General features: G+C 31.0%; 1 long non-coding RNA gene across 1 annotated transcript; it reads right to left on the minus strand.

Moving 5' to 3' along the window:
- Positions 1-7,457: 7,457 nt before the first annotated feature.
- LOC127718083 (uncharacterized) lies at positions 7,458-10,167 on the minus strand. Its single transcript, XR_007989552.1, has 3 exons — positions 9,781-10,167; positions 8,465-8,655; positions 7,458-7,853 (listed from the first exon to the last, which is right to left on the minus strand). It is a non-coding gene; the product is annotated as an uncharacterized LOC127718083 (long non-coding RNA).
- Between the last annotated feature and the right edge of the window lie 3,926 nt (positions 10,168-14,093).

Consider the following 14,093-nt stretch of genomic DNA (forward strand, 5'->3'; position numbering starts at 1 on the left):
TGTTTTTGTCTTATTTTTATTTTATTGTGGTATTATCAATTACTTTTTCTTCGAATTTTTTTCTACCTGTGTTATTTGCTGTCCCCTTTTTTATTATTAAAATGCTGTGTTCAGGAATCTTTCATGCGAAATTATGATGGGAAAATCAGCAGTATTATATTGTCTCTTCACCAGATTGCCAAACTATAATATCTTTTTTAACCAATCATTTGATCATAATTCAGGTATTTATGATTAACCATATTACAATGTTTTAGAAGAGAGTTTTTTAAATAAAAACAAAACACAAAAAGTCACATATACAGTATTGAAATATACACTTATTTGATTGTGACTTTTCTACACTCATAAATCAAAGAAAAGATCGCAATCACTTTCGTATGACTATCGTTCAGAACTATTATCAAAAACGTGCTCGCATTCTAAGGAAGTGGGAATATATATATCTTATATCACCAAAATGTTAATGTTATATAGTATGTAGGACAACCGGATGTGCCTTTTTGGCCAAAATGTGATTCGGCGGCGCTCAGTAGTCCTACGCCGAAATTTGGACTATTTTGCGTCGGCCGACGTCAACTGAAAAATGGCGCGCTTTTGTAAATTTTTTTCGTACGTTTGCGGCAAAGTACCGACGATAAACATTGTTGATTGTAAGCAAATCTATACGAGAAAAATATATGAATTTACATATTATTTTCTTTTTTGAACATTAAAATAAAAGGAAATCTCATTTTTTATATCTGAACATAGAATTTCGGATATTGATTTTCTGCACTGTAGGATAAAATGCCTATATTAAAAATGGGAACAAAAAAATACCTATCCTTCGATTTAAAAAAAGTTTCTACATCATATTCTCGCTAGTTTTTGGCATCGAAATTCGTAAAGAACGTGAGTGTTCAAGCCAGGGCAAAAATTTGTTCCCATTTTAATGTAGGGGTCGCAATTTTTTATAGGTTTTTCCTTGCATGGTCGGTAGATTTAGAAATTGGAAGAGTTTCTGTTTTTTAAGTAAATATTCATTCAATTCTCATGGAAAAGTGAATCAATAGATATTAAACCCTTTAAAAATAACAATATGTGTCAATAAATTGTAAAATAATAGATTTTTTTCGAAATTGAAGAAGGCGCCATTTTCGTCTTTTTATCTATTACGTCAATTGGTCTGCTATAATTATTAGCTGTTTCTAAAAAATCTCCGCCTCGATTTTTTTTATACTTTCATATAATTATCTTTGGTACATAATGTATATGTTATGAAAAAATTAGGCACTTCTATCGAGTAGAAATCGAGAACGGTCATCTTTATTTTGTATTTTCCCACTATGGGGGCGTGGTCCTCCCTAAACCTTGTTTCTGAAGTACACGATAGCTATTCTTCTCTCCAAAATAATTATCCACTAAAATTTATTGAAACATAACAAATATATTTTAAGTCATCAATAAATTCTAACTGCTAGAGATTTTTAGAAGCAGAATTGCCGGAATCGAACTCAACCGATGTTGTGTCAGTATATATATATATACTAGACCAACGTTGTCAATTTCCGGCGCCGAAAATGTCAACGTAAATGTCATTAAAAGTTGGATTCTTTACTTCTTTGTAGCAATTTTGTTTATCTGAATGCCAAGGAAGTCATGCGATATGTTGAATTCATATCAACGTTATACAAAAACAGGCCGAACCTGGCAAACTAACAGTTTTAGGCCTACATCATCGTGGGATTGATTTGTTGATATCGTACTTCGTTGATCAATCCATATTTATTTCGTGAATATTTTGTTAGTATGTTACCGGCCGATGAGTTTTTAATGAACATCTAATCTGAATAGGCCATAGAAAAGCTATCGGGTTTTTTTCATAAGTTTCCTTTCGTTAATACAGTTATCGTTATGTGTTTTGTTTTGATTCTTTTTTGAAAAAAGGGGGGGGGGGGGGGTTAATTTTGTCAAAGGCATGTGTCATTTTATTGATTCTTAATTTCTGGTTTGCAGTGTTGGTTAAAACTCTTCATGACTTTACTTTTTAAAAATTTAATGTGCAGTTTCTTAGGGCATTGGTATAAGATGTACATGTATAATGACTATTAGACTAGTATTAATATATCTATGCATATGGGGAGGACCATTTGCTATTCTAGGTAGGTGGTGGGAAGGGAATCCTGGTCTGTTCGCACTAGTACTTGTTCGCTCTGGGTCCTGTTACCAATTCGCCCTGTTCTTTTCTTTTATTTTGTCTTGTTTAATCACAAGCATATATTGACAGATATACTGTTCCCAGGTTTAATGTAAATTAGTTGAATGAAGTATGTAAAAGTTTGTTGACAATTTAGTGAATAAACTGCATAAGCCATAACGTGTGAGGTAGTAGGATTTTTTTTCTGGATTGACTTTTTATTTGCATCCATTGGTACACATGCTTTTCTTTCAAAATATATTTTCACTTTTGCATACTCACTGATGCAGAGTATTCATTTTCAGCCTCTATTGTGTCATGTTATTTAGGGACCTTTTATACATGTAGCTTACTATGCGTTATTGGTTCTGCTCATTGATGAAGGCTGTCAGAGACCTATACATATATTTATTAACCTTTTCGTCATAAGGTATCTGGTGGAGATTTGTCTCATTGGCAATCATACCCCAACTTCTTATTTTTATATTGGAACTGTAATCAAGTCGTAAGCAGGCAAACTGAAAGGGAACTGTAGTACCTTTAATAAATAACTACTGAAAAACAAGAGTGCACACGCTGAAATGTCTCACCTTCTTTTCTAACCATTGATTTTATGTTGATAGTCCTAAATATAAAGCTTTACTACAAGTAACACATAAACTTAACAAGATCCAAGAAAATGAGGTCAAGGTCAGATCAACCAAATGAGAAATACATGTACACCTTACAATCATTCAATAAACCAAACATAGTTGACCTATTGCTTATAGTTTCTAAGAAACAGTCTTAACCAAGAAAACTTAACATTGACCAATGAACCATGAAAATGAGGTCAAGATCAGATGAACCATGCCAGACAGACATGTACACCTTACAATCAATTTATGCATTAAATATAGTTGACCTATTCCTTATAGTGTCTAAGAAACAAACTTAACCATGAAAACTTAACATTGACCAATGAACCATGAAAATGAGGTCAAAGTCAGATGATACCTGTCAGACAGACATATACACCTTACAATCCTTCCATACAACAAATATAGTTGATATATTCCTTATAGTTGAAGAAAAACAGACCAAAACACAATAAAATGCTCCGCTGGGCGCAGCTTGATACGACCGCAGAGTTCGAACCCTGAACAGTTGGGGCAAGAATGGACACAACATTCAAGTTTGATACAGCTCTGAATTTGGATTGTGATTAAATATTTGACACAGCATAGGTTTCTGATACAGAATGAATGTGGTCTAAGAACTTAACATTTTTTAATTTACTTGTAATATGGTCCAATATTCAAAATCTAAATACATGGTTAGATTCAGTACATCAAAGAATCCAAAGAATTCAATTTTTGATGAAATCAAACAAAGTTTAATTTTGGACCCTTTTGACCTCAATGTGGACCAATTTGATAACGGGGCCCAAAAATCAAAATACATGGTTAGATTCAGCATATCAAAGAACCCCATATATTCATTTTTTGTTGAAATCAAACAAAGTTTAATTTTGGACCCCAACTTGGACCAACATGAAAACTGGGCCCATAATCAAAAATTTAAACACATGTTTAAATTCAGCATATCAAAGAACCCCAAGAATTCAATTTTTGTTAAAATCAAACTAAGTTTAATGTTGGACCCTTTGGACCTTAATGTAGACCAATTTAAAAAACGGGACCCAAAATTAAAAATCTAAATACATGGTTAGATTTGGCATATCAAAGAACCCCAATGATTCAATTTTTGATGAAATAAAACAAATTTTAATTTTGGACCCTTTTGACCTCGATATGAACCAATTTGATAGCGGGGCCCACAAATAAAAAATCTAAACACATGGTTAGATTCAGCATATCAAAGAACCCCATATATTCAATTTTTGTTGAAATCAAACAAAGTTTAATTTTGGACCCCAATTTGGACCAACTTGAAAACTGGGCCCGAAATCAAAAATATAACTACATGTTTAGATTCAGCATATCAAAGAACCCCATATATTCAATTTTTGTTAAAATCAAACTAAGTTTAATTTTGGACCCTTTGGACCTTAATGTAGACCAATTTGAAAACTGGACCCAAAATTAAAAATCTTAATACACAGTCAGATTTGGCATTACAAATAAATATGGTCAAAGATTTTACAAATCTAATGCGCCATACTGTGTTATTAAAGATTACTTCTTGAAATTTTTCAATATTTGAAATTTGAAAAAAAAATAATATTTGAAGAATAATTTTTTTTAATTTCTGAAATTCTTTCCCTCAAGATATGGTCATAATCTCAATTCAAATTTCCAATGGAATTTGCAACCATAATTACCCATTTAAATTTACCATAGTGCTAACTTAATCTATTTTATAATAGAATTTAAAATATGGTGTCAAATCTTTCATATGGATTTTTTTGGTAAAAAAGAAAAAGATGCAACATTTGCAGATATTTTTACTTGTCTTCCTTTATAAATATGCATTTCTTTAAACATTATTTAAAAGCAGTGTAAGGGAAGTAATCAAAATGTTGTATGTGGATTACCTCCCTTACACTGTTTTAAATTGTCTTAATTGTTCATTAACCATTACTTTATATAATTTAAAAGCAGTGTAAGGGAGGTAATTCAAATGATGTATTTGATTTATCTCCCTTACACTGCTTTAAATTATGTTTTGTACTAAAGTATTTGTCTATATAAAAATGCTTGTTTTTTGCCCCTTTTATGGCCCCTAATTCCTAAAATTTTGAGGCAATTACCCCAAAAAACAATGCCAACATTCCCTTTGTGATATGGAACCTTGTGGTACAATGTCAGAGAGACCCATACACTAACACACAAGTTATGTCTGGAAGTTACAAAAATGCTTATTTTTGGCCCCTAATTCCTTTACTGTTGGTACCATAACCCCCAAAATCAATCCAGACCTTCCTTTTGTGGTATTGAACCTTATGGTAAAATTTCATAGAGATCCATTCACTTAAACTAAAGTTAGAGTGCGAAAACCAATGTGTCTTCGAACGACGACGACGCCAACGTCATACCAATATAAGATCGCAAAATTTTTTTGCGGTCGTATAAAAACTTGACACTGAGAAATGAACCGTGAAAATGAGGTCAAGGTCAAATAAAACCTGCAAGACTGACATGTAAATCATAAAATATTTCCATACACCAAATATAGTTGACCTATTGCATATAGGATTAGAAAACAAGACCAAAACACAAAAAACTTAACTTTGACCACTGAACCATGAAAATGAGGACAAGGTCAGATGACATCTACCAGTTGGACATGTACACCTTACAATCATTCCATATACCAAATATAGTAGACCTACTGCTTATAGTATCTGATATATGGACTTGACCACGAAAACTTAACCTTGTTCACTGATCCATGAAATGAGGTCGAGGTCTGACGGGCATGAGGACCTTGCAAGGTACGCACATACTAAATATAGATATCCTATTACTCATAATAAGAAAGAAATTAACATTACAAAAAAATGTTGACTTTTTTTTCAAGTAGTCACTGAACCATGAAAATGAGGTCAAGGACAATGGACATATGACAGACGGAAACTTCGTAACATGAGGCATCTATATACAAAGTATGAAGCATCCAGGTCTTCTAGCTTCTAAAATATAAAGCTTTTAAGAAGTTAGCTTACGCCGCCGCAACCGGATCACTATCCCTATGTCGTGCTTTCTGCGACAAAAGTCGCAGGCTCGACAAAAATCAATGAAATATTCAAAGGATACAATGAAGCTAGTCATATGAAATATTTTTATACGCCCGTTTACGGGACGTATTATGGTATACCGTTGTCCGTCTGTCCGTCCGTCTGTCCGTCCATCTGTCCGTCGTCAACATGTCAGACATTAACTCAAAAATGCTTTAACCAATTTGCATAAAACTTTGGTGAATTGTTTATATCTATTGACGTGAGCTCCCTTTCGTTTTTTATAAAATTTAGATTTTACGTTTCCGAGTTATGGGGTTTTATTCATTAAAAAAAGGGGGATTTTCCAGTTTTCGGACAATAAGTCAAGAATGCTTTCACCAACTTGCAAGAAATTGTGGTGAATTGTTTATATCTATTGACATGAGCTCCCTTTTGGATTTTTATAAATTTTAGATTTTACGTTTCTGAGTTACAGGGGGGATTTTCCAGTTTTCGGACAAAAACTAAAAAATTCTTTCAGCAATTTCGTATGAAACTTTGGTGAATTGTTTGTATGTATTGATGTAAGCTCCCTTTAGAATTTTATAAATTTTACATTTTACATTTCTGAGTTATGGGGTTTTATTCATTAAAAAAAGGGGTGATTTTCCAGTTTTCGGACAATAACTCAAAAATGCTGTCACCAATTCTCATGAAACTTTGGTGAATTGTTTATATCTATTGATGTAAGCTCCCTTTTTATTTCCATAAATTTCTAATATGACATTGAGAATTAATTGAACTTTATTTGTTTATAGTCTGACAACAGATTTACTAAGTATTGGGGACTATTGCACAACAGCAAGAAATCTTTAATTGAATATAAATTCAATTCATATAACCAATTTCAAGTTCTTTGACTACATTTATTCAGAAACCTATAATATGTCACATATTTAATTACAATCCAAATTCAGACCTGAATCAAGCTTGAATATTGTGTCCATTTTTGCCCCAACTGTTCAGGGTTGGACCTCTGCGGGCGTATCTAGCTGCGCTCAGTGAAGCAGTTTATTTTGTATGTTGTGCACCTCTTTTCTCCTTTCAGTGGCAGGGACTATGTAACATAGTATGTTATATGGTTGGCTGTATCATAACTTGTGATAGGATATAGTTATGCAGTGTTAAATGCCATTCCCAATGGGACACAGATCCCCACGCAACCCCAAATTGATAGGAATAAAATAATTAAATTATTTCACTCAATCTCAACAACAGGACAAAAGTGAAGGAAATCAATCTAAGCATACTAGATTATTTAAGTATGTGATATGTGATAAATATTCAAAAGTGAGATTATTTGATCAAATCTAGCCTTATGATACAATTTCTTGAAAAAGTATTAAAGCAAAATTGATTTCTTCTACAACATATGGGCAAATGTCTAATTTTCCATTAATAAAGTCCAATAATTCTGGAAAGGCAAAACTTGAATTCGCCAAAAGCAAAATGAGCTTTCTGTAAATTACACTCATACAAAATAAAAGGGAAACACTTGAGGCCAGAGCTGAGGGAAGATATATTCGGTTGTCAAAAGTATACCGGTAAAATAAAACATATGGAATCTTATTTATTATATAACAGTGATATTGCTTTGATAAAAAATTTCATGAAAACAACTGAGTCAATAATCTGAATTTTTTCTAAATATTGTAACATTTCACTTATGCACATTTTAATGTTTATGAGTCTGTCATATTTAAAAATCCTCTTTTTACTACACTTTGGAGCCCATAGTCTGCTAAAGCTTCATTTGTTTAATCCTGCATTAGTTCAACAAAAATGTCTGCTAATAATCACTTGAACCACCTGAGTTATTTGGTGGGGTTACCATTCTGTACATGAATATATCTCTCTTAATAAATTTTGTATACATTTTGTAAATTGCTGATTCCAGGTATTAAATTTTTTTTTCTCCAGTAAAATTATTCTTCTGACACGATGTGTTGTGTACTGAAAAAAGAAAATATTTTGTTATTAAATTAAAGTTTGTTAATTCAATCAAGACGTAATGAAGAATGATAATTATAATATATTGTATTTCATTGTTATAGCCATCTATGACCCCAATACAGTCTGCTTAAGTCATTCTCTTATCTGAAAATATGGACAAATACATTAAAACACTTCATTAGGATATAATGCACATCTTGTAAGAGTTACTTCCCTTGTATTGTTTTTAATCATTTAAATTCATTTTAAATTACTGTACCATTCATTCTTGAAATTAGGTTTTAAATCCAAATGAAACGATATTGACATTTACACAGCATAGATAATAGAATAAAATCTTTAAACTATTAAAAGTATACCATTTGGCCTTAAAGTCCGAATGATTCCTTGGCCTATATCCTATAAATTTTAAGTTCCAATCCCAATTTATTACATTGGCAACTTTCATGTCTAACTGTTAAATGCAGAATATTTTCAGTCTGTTTCCTTATGAAAACAGTTTAAATACCATGTATATTATGTTTTTGTTTCATATTTGGGGGATTGAAATCATAGCACATTGTCAATAACCTACTTTTGTAACCCTAAACAGACAATTTTGGATAACTTACCCTTAATATATTGTAGTCCTATTGTTTTCTGTTAACAAAAATAATTTTGCTTTCAACATCACTGGACATTCCGTTTGATTACTGTTTTCTTGTTGTATGTACAGAATATCATACATGTACAAGTATTTTTGTTTGAATAAAAAAGTCCTCTGTTTTGAATTTTTGATCCATAGTGAACATCTTTCTCCATCCTGTAAATATAAAGCAAATTTACATACAATTACTATTAATGTTTATTTACCAAATTATTCAAAGCAAAATTAAACTTTGCATTGTTATTATCAACACATGAATACAAATTTGCCAAATAAATTACCAAGAAAATACATGTATTTATTTAAGTATTATAGATAAATTATGTCCCCAGCATTTTTGCTCAATACATGTACATAAAAGTTTCAGACAAAGAAAACATTTCAAAAGTCTTGAAAAATAATTTTTAGGTTTAACAAGGAGCAAATTTATGTTATACCAAACCTTTTGATAACATTTTTATATTTAATAGTTTGCATAAACATCATAACATGTCTATTGTACAATGCAAGCTGAAATTTTATACATTTTGGGGGCACTCAAAACCCAGTTTTATTTTAATTTAAATCCTGGAATATTGTTAATGGATTATCATTTCTAAGTAGATTGTTTATATAATCATTGGAAGAATATAACATGTCAGATATAACATGTATAAAGAAATTGTAAATTAATTAGTTTCTGGGGATTCATGTAATGCAAAGCAGCATGTGTACAAGCTTTTCAAATGGGTGGGTGATTGGTTAATTTCAATGTGTAAATTTCTTTTATAATTTTAGAGTTATGATTTAGAGGATGGCTATCTTAATTAATTTTTTTATGGGAAAGATCTGGTACATGTCTATGTAATCATGGTGATAACCGAACATAAAATAAACATTGCTCTGACAAGAGTGCTGACACAGGATGAACATGAATATTCTGTCCAATAAAAAGGAAAGAACAATTGTGTACAGATTGAAAAAAATTAATAAGCCATAATAGTAAAATAAGAAGATGAATATAATGTCCCCTTAAATTCCTTCTACCCACCCACCCACATAAAAATAAAAATTACGAGTATGGATAGTGAACACCCCATTGACAGAAACAAGTGCTTGTGATTGATTTCCATTTGTATTATATGTTAATATAGTAATGAAAGTTTTTTTAAATATTAAATTTTGGTGTATATGAAATGGGACGCCTCTGATTTGATAATGGACTTTTGAGTTGAATTTGAGACGGTCAGCAAAATTCATGTGTATTTGGGGGAGAAATTACCCCCTTTTTAGAGAACTTACAGTCGGCATTACACGTGATCATCCGTGCTTTCAAATTTGATTAATTTTGGTCCGCATTTGCTGTTAGAGGTTTACAATGTTCTATTATCTGAGCACGAAGTGATAGCGTGAATATTTTCCAGGGAGATTGTGAAGAACACTTTGAACAGTTTGAAAACGGATGTTGACAACTTGTGTGGGTATAATATTCCCGGAGACAAGGACGGATACCTAAGACCGAAATCCGAATATAATTCACTAGTGGTTGGTGTAAATAGTGTATTCAATATATGAAAAGGAAATGATGAAAAATGGGATTTCAATTTTCATGTTTCATATAATTTTACACTTTATTTTTGCCGTTTAAATCATTTTTTGGGATTCCACTTATTTGAAAATAATTAACTCGGTATAACTGAAATAATCCTTTACCTTTTATGTTGTGTGGCATTAAGTTTTAGCATCCAAGAATGTCATAAATGCATCTTTACAGCATGAAATGCCAAATCCAACGTCAAACAATGGCCGCCATTACGTGTTGACAACGTCGTCTAATGAACCGTATCGATTGAACGGTGCATTATCTAATAGTTTGATTATTAAAACTATAAAATGAAGAAAAAGATTATACAAATATATCATGCTTACAAGGGGTATTTCCCAAACATACCGGTATTTTTTAGCAAATACCCCTTGAAATCATCATATAATTGTTTAATTCCACCAAATGTTCAATGAATCCATATTGACCTCAGAAACTTTATTGTAATCAGGTATTGTATGGAGTTTCTGATTGAATATATATGTTTTGTATATATCGCAACCGTTTTATTCGTGCAGTCAATGGTATAAGCTGTATAATCATTTCTGATGTACAGTCACAGCTCACCGTAAATCTCCTTATTTATGACGTTCCGTTGAGTTTTATTTATGACGTTATTAAAAGTACAGGTTCGAGGATTTATCACGTAAGTCGCTTCAAATTGAATAATGATGGTTTTTATTCTAAATATTACATTAGGAACAGTTGTTGCAGTTTATATATAAAGAATAATCATAACATTTTTCTACTAGAATAGAAATCATTCATTGGGTTTTGCTAGCAAATACCCCGGCACATGGAATTCCCTAATGGAATACATAGAAAGTGGGAATAAATACCATTTCTCTCATCCAATAAAAATACAGCATTATTACATAAGGTGGCATTAATTTGAATTTTTGTATAATTGCGATAATTTTGCTTTCACGAAATGAGGAATTATATATATTCTTGATAAAATTAGGTTTTATGTACTTTTGTTTGGTGTTAAATTCGTACAATGGCAAAAACAATATATGTCGATACCTCTATCAAACTAAATAACAAAACATCCGAATAATTAAATCGATTGTAACGGGAAAGCCTGTAATTGTTTATTTAATAATTTTGTTTTATTGTAAATTGAATTTTATCAAAACGGAAGACATGCACGACTGTACACTTGACAGTGGCACGACTGAAATAAATAATACATTGTGTAAATATTCATTCTTAAGCCATCAACATCTGCACCTAATTAAACTATGGTATCTTATCTATAACACGTTCCATTTTATATTTCATAGGGAAAAAGACGTAGGTTTCAATGTCAAGAAAAAAATAATATGTATATCACGTCGAAAAATAAATTAGAATAAGTAGCTAAACTGCGCTAAGATATACTGAATTTACTATTATAAGGTATCTAAACTGCGCTAAGATGTACTGAATTTACTATTATAAGGTATCTAACTGCGCTAAGATATTCTGAATTTACTATTATAAGGTATCTAAACTGCGCTAAAATATTCTGAATTTACTATTATAAGGTATCTAAACTGCGCTAAGATATACTGAATTTACTATTATAAGGTCGTTATCGTCATATTCTATTTATAACTTTTATACACCGGTATACTACTGTTGCCTTTATGTACCTTCTACAATTAGGGATATCTCATATTCTACTGGTCCATTGTTGTTTAATAGTCTACATCTGTATTTCCCTTGGTTTGAGTACGACACCTTGATGATTTCTAGATTATATTCTCCGTTACTATGATTCCCAACCATTGCGATGTTTTGTCGATAAGTTCAGGGTTTATTTTCCCGTCTATTATGTAGGGCATATATTATGGAGGGCCGTACCATGTTACAGAATTTTGGGACTTCTTAGGACAAGATAATGTAACAGTATCTCCTACATCTGCATATATATACGCATATATATTTATATAACAGTAGAAATGGAATATAAACATTAAAAATTTGCAACTCAAAAAAAAAAATTCAAAGTAAAAGATATACAATCTGTCAATATTATCAAAATGTGAAAAAAACTCCGGTAATGTATTTTTTTGAAACCTCTAGCTGGGTTAAACACAACACATATAAAGTACGAAGTTGAAGAGCATTGAAGACCAAAATTCCTAAAAGTTTTGACAAATACAGCTAAGGTAATCTATTCCTGAGGTAGAAAAGCCTTAGTATTTCAAAAATTCAAAATTTTGTAAACGAAATTTGCGTATTTAATAAATGACAGTAAAAAAATCACAAATATTCTGTTTCATTTCTATGGAGTTAATAGCCTTTCATTTTGGAATATATTGTAAACCCCTGTCGACCACGTGAAGACGATTTGACAAATTAACATAAAGAATTGTAACTTAAAGCAATGGATAAGAAAAACAACATGTTTACCTATTTGTAATATAATATGACTTACCGGTAGTTCCAAACCATACAATCAAACATATTATTGATGTAATTAGCTTCATGATTTTTGACGTTATGTGGGATTAAAACAACTGAAAACAATTATAATTGTATTCAAGTGGATAGTGAAAATACGTCAATTAATAACTATATTGCAATATGAATTGTTCGAAATTATCATGTTAAATAATTTTCTCTTCCATGTAATTTGTGCTTTTTATATACTACTATTATGTCATCTAAAGACAACAGTTTTTTCTTCTTAATAAAATCTTCTGCCTGTTCACCATATTGGTTCTATGGAATAATTATAAATTTAGATTTTTTCATGCTTATTAACTCTTTGTTATCGCAGAGTGTATTTTGGGGGGATTTCTTGAGTTTTATCAAATTAATTGCAAAGGTATCAAGTATATTAACAACCATACATGACATGACACAAGGCCGTCAGTGACGAATTGTTATTAACTTTTATATATTTTGGTTTCTGATGGAGAGTTGTCTCATTGGCAATTATATTAAATCTTTTTTTTTATTTTATCAACGATAGGTTTCAGAAAGCTTAGTTTTATATGAAAGGAGGAGGTCCAGTAAGGGCCGATTTTGGCCTCAAATTTCAGGTTCATCTGATATAAGATTTTGGACACTTTTCAAACACTTAAGTGTCTACTTATGTAGATTCAATTAATTGATGTGAAAGATTTGAGCTGATTTAGTCATTAAAGACGCTCAAATTCAAGCTTAAATATTAAAAAACTATCAAATATGGTATAATATGTCACTTTTCAGATGGTTTTTGTCAAAAATGAAAATGACCGCATCCGTGTTCATCCACAACCTTTATATATGTTATGTATTATCATGAAATACAAATTACATTTAAATATTAAGAATGAACACAAATTCGGCCACTTCCATTTAAGACGAAAACCGTCTAACAATTAACTCAAATACTAAAATTGTATAGATTTCAGTAATTTAGCATGACTTAATGATGCTAGTACCCGATACATGTGCATTGTATTGTCAAAAACAGCCCATATTTATGCAACAGAAGTATTCTTCTTTCCATTAAATAGCTAAAAGTTTACACTTTAACAATTTTATGAAACTGCTATATTTGGGGGCCAAAAAGGGATCTAACTGAACCTACTCCTTTGTCATATGAAAAATTGCATGTTACGATATAAACCTCCACTGTATTTTAAAGTTTGTGTTAATCAATTTTTTTTGAAAGATGATATTCATCTTAACTTCTTATAGAAAAAGCGTTTTTTGTATAAAATGTATATGTATCAGACATTGTTATATAAAATTTTCACAAATAACCAGCAAAAGTAAATATATTTCGAAATCACTGGACATAATTGCAGGATGACGTAGTGATACACAATTACTTCACTGTTTGTCAAATAAAACAAACAGTATTTTTATTATGTGTGTGGTTTTATATTAAAAGTACCGACAATGCATAATGTAAGCTAATCATCATATGTCCGTTGCAGAACAATGTATATAAATTTAATCAATTATTTATTGTATATTAGTCAATTAACTTTGCATTTAAACACTTTAAAACTGGCGACGATAATAGTAT

This window comes from Mytilus californianus, unplaced genomic scaffold (assembly GCF_021869535.1).
Source record: "Mytilus californianus isolate M0D057914Y unplaced genomic scaffold, xbMytCali1.0.p SCAF_10, whole genome shotgun sequence".
Lineage (NCBI taxonomy): Eukaryota > Metazoa > Mollusca > Bivalvia > Mytilida > Mytilidae > Mytilus > Mytilus californianus.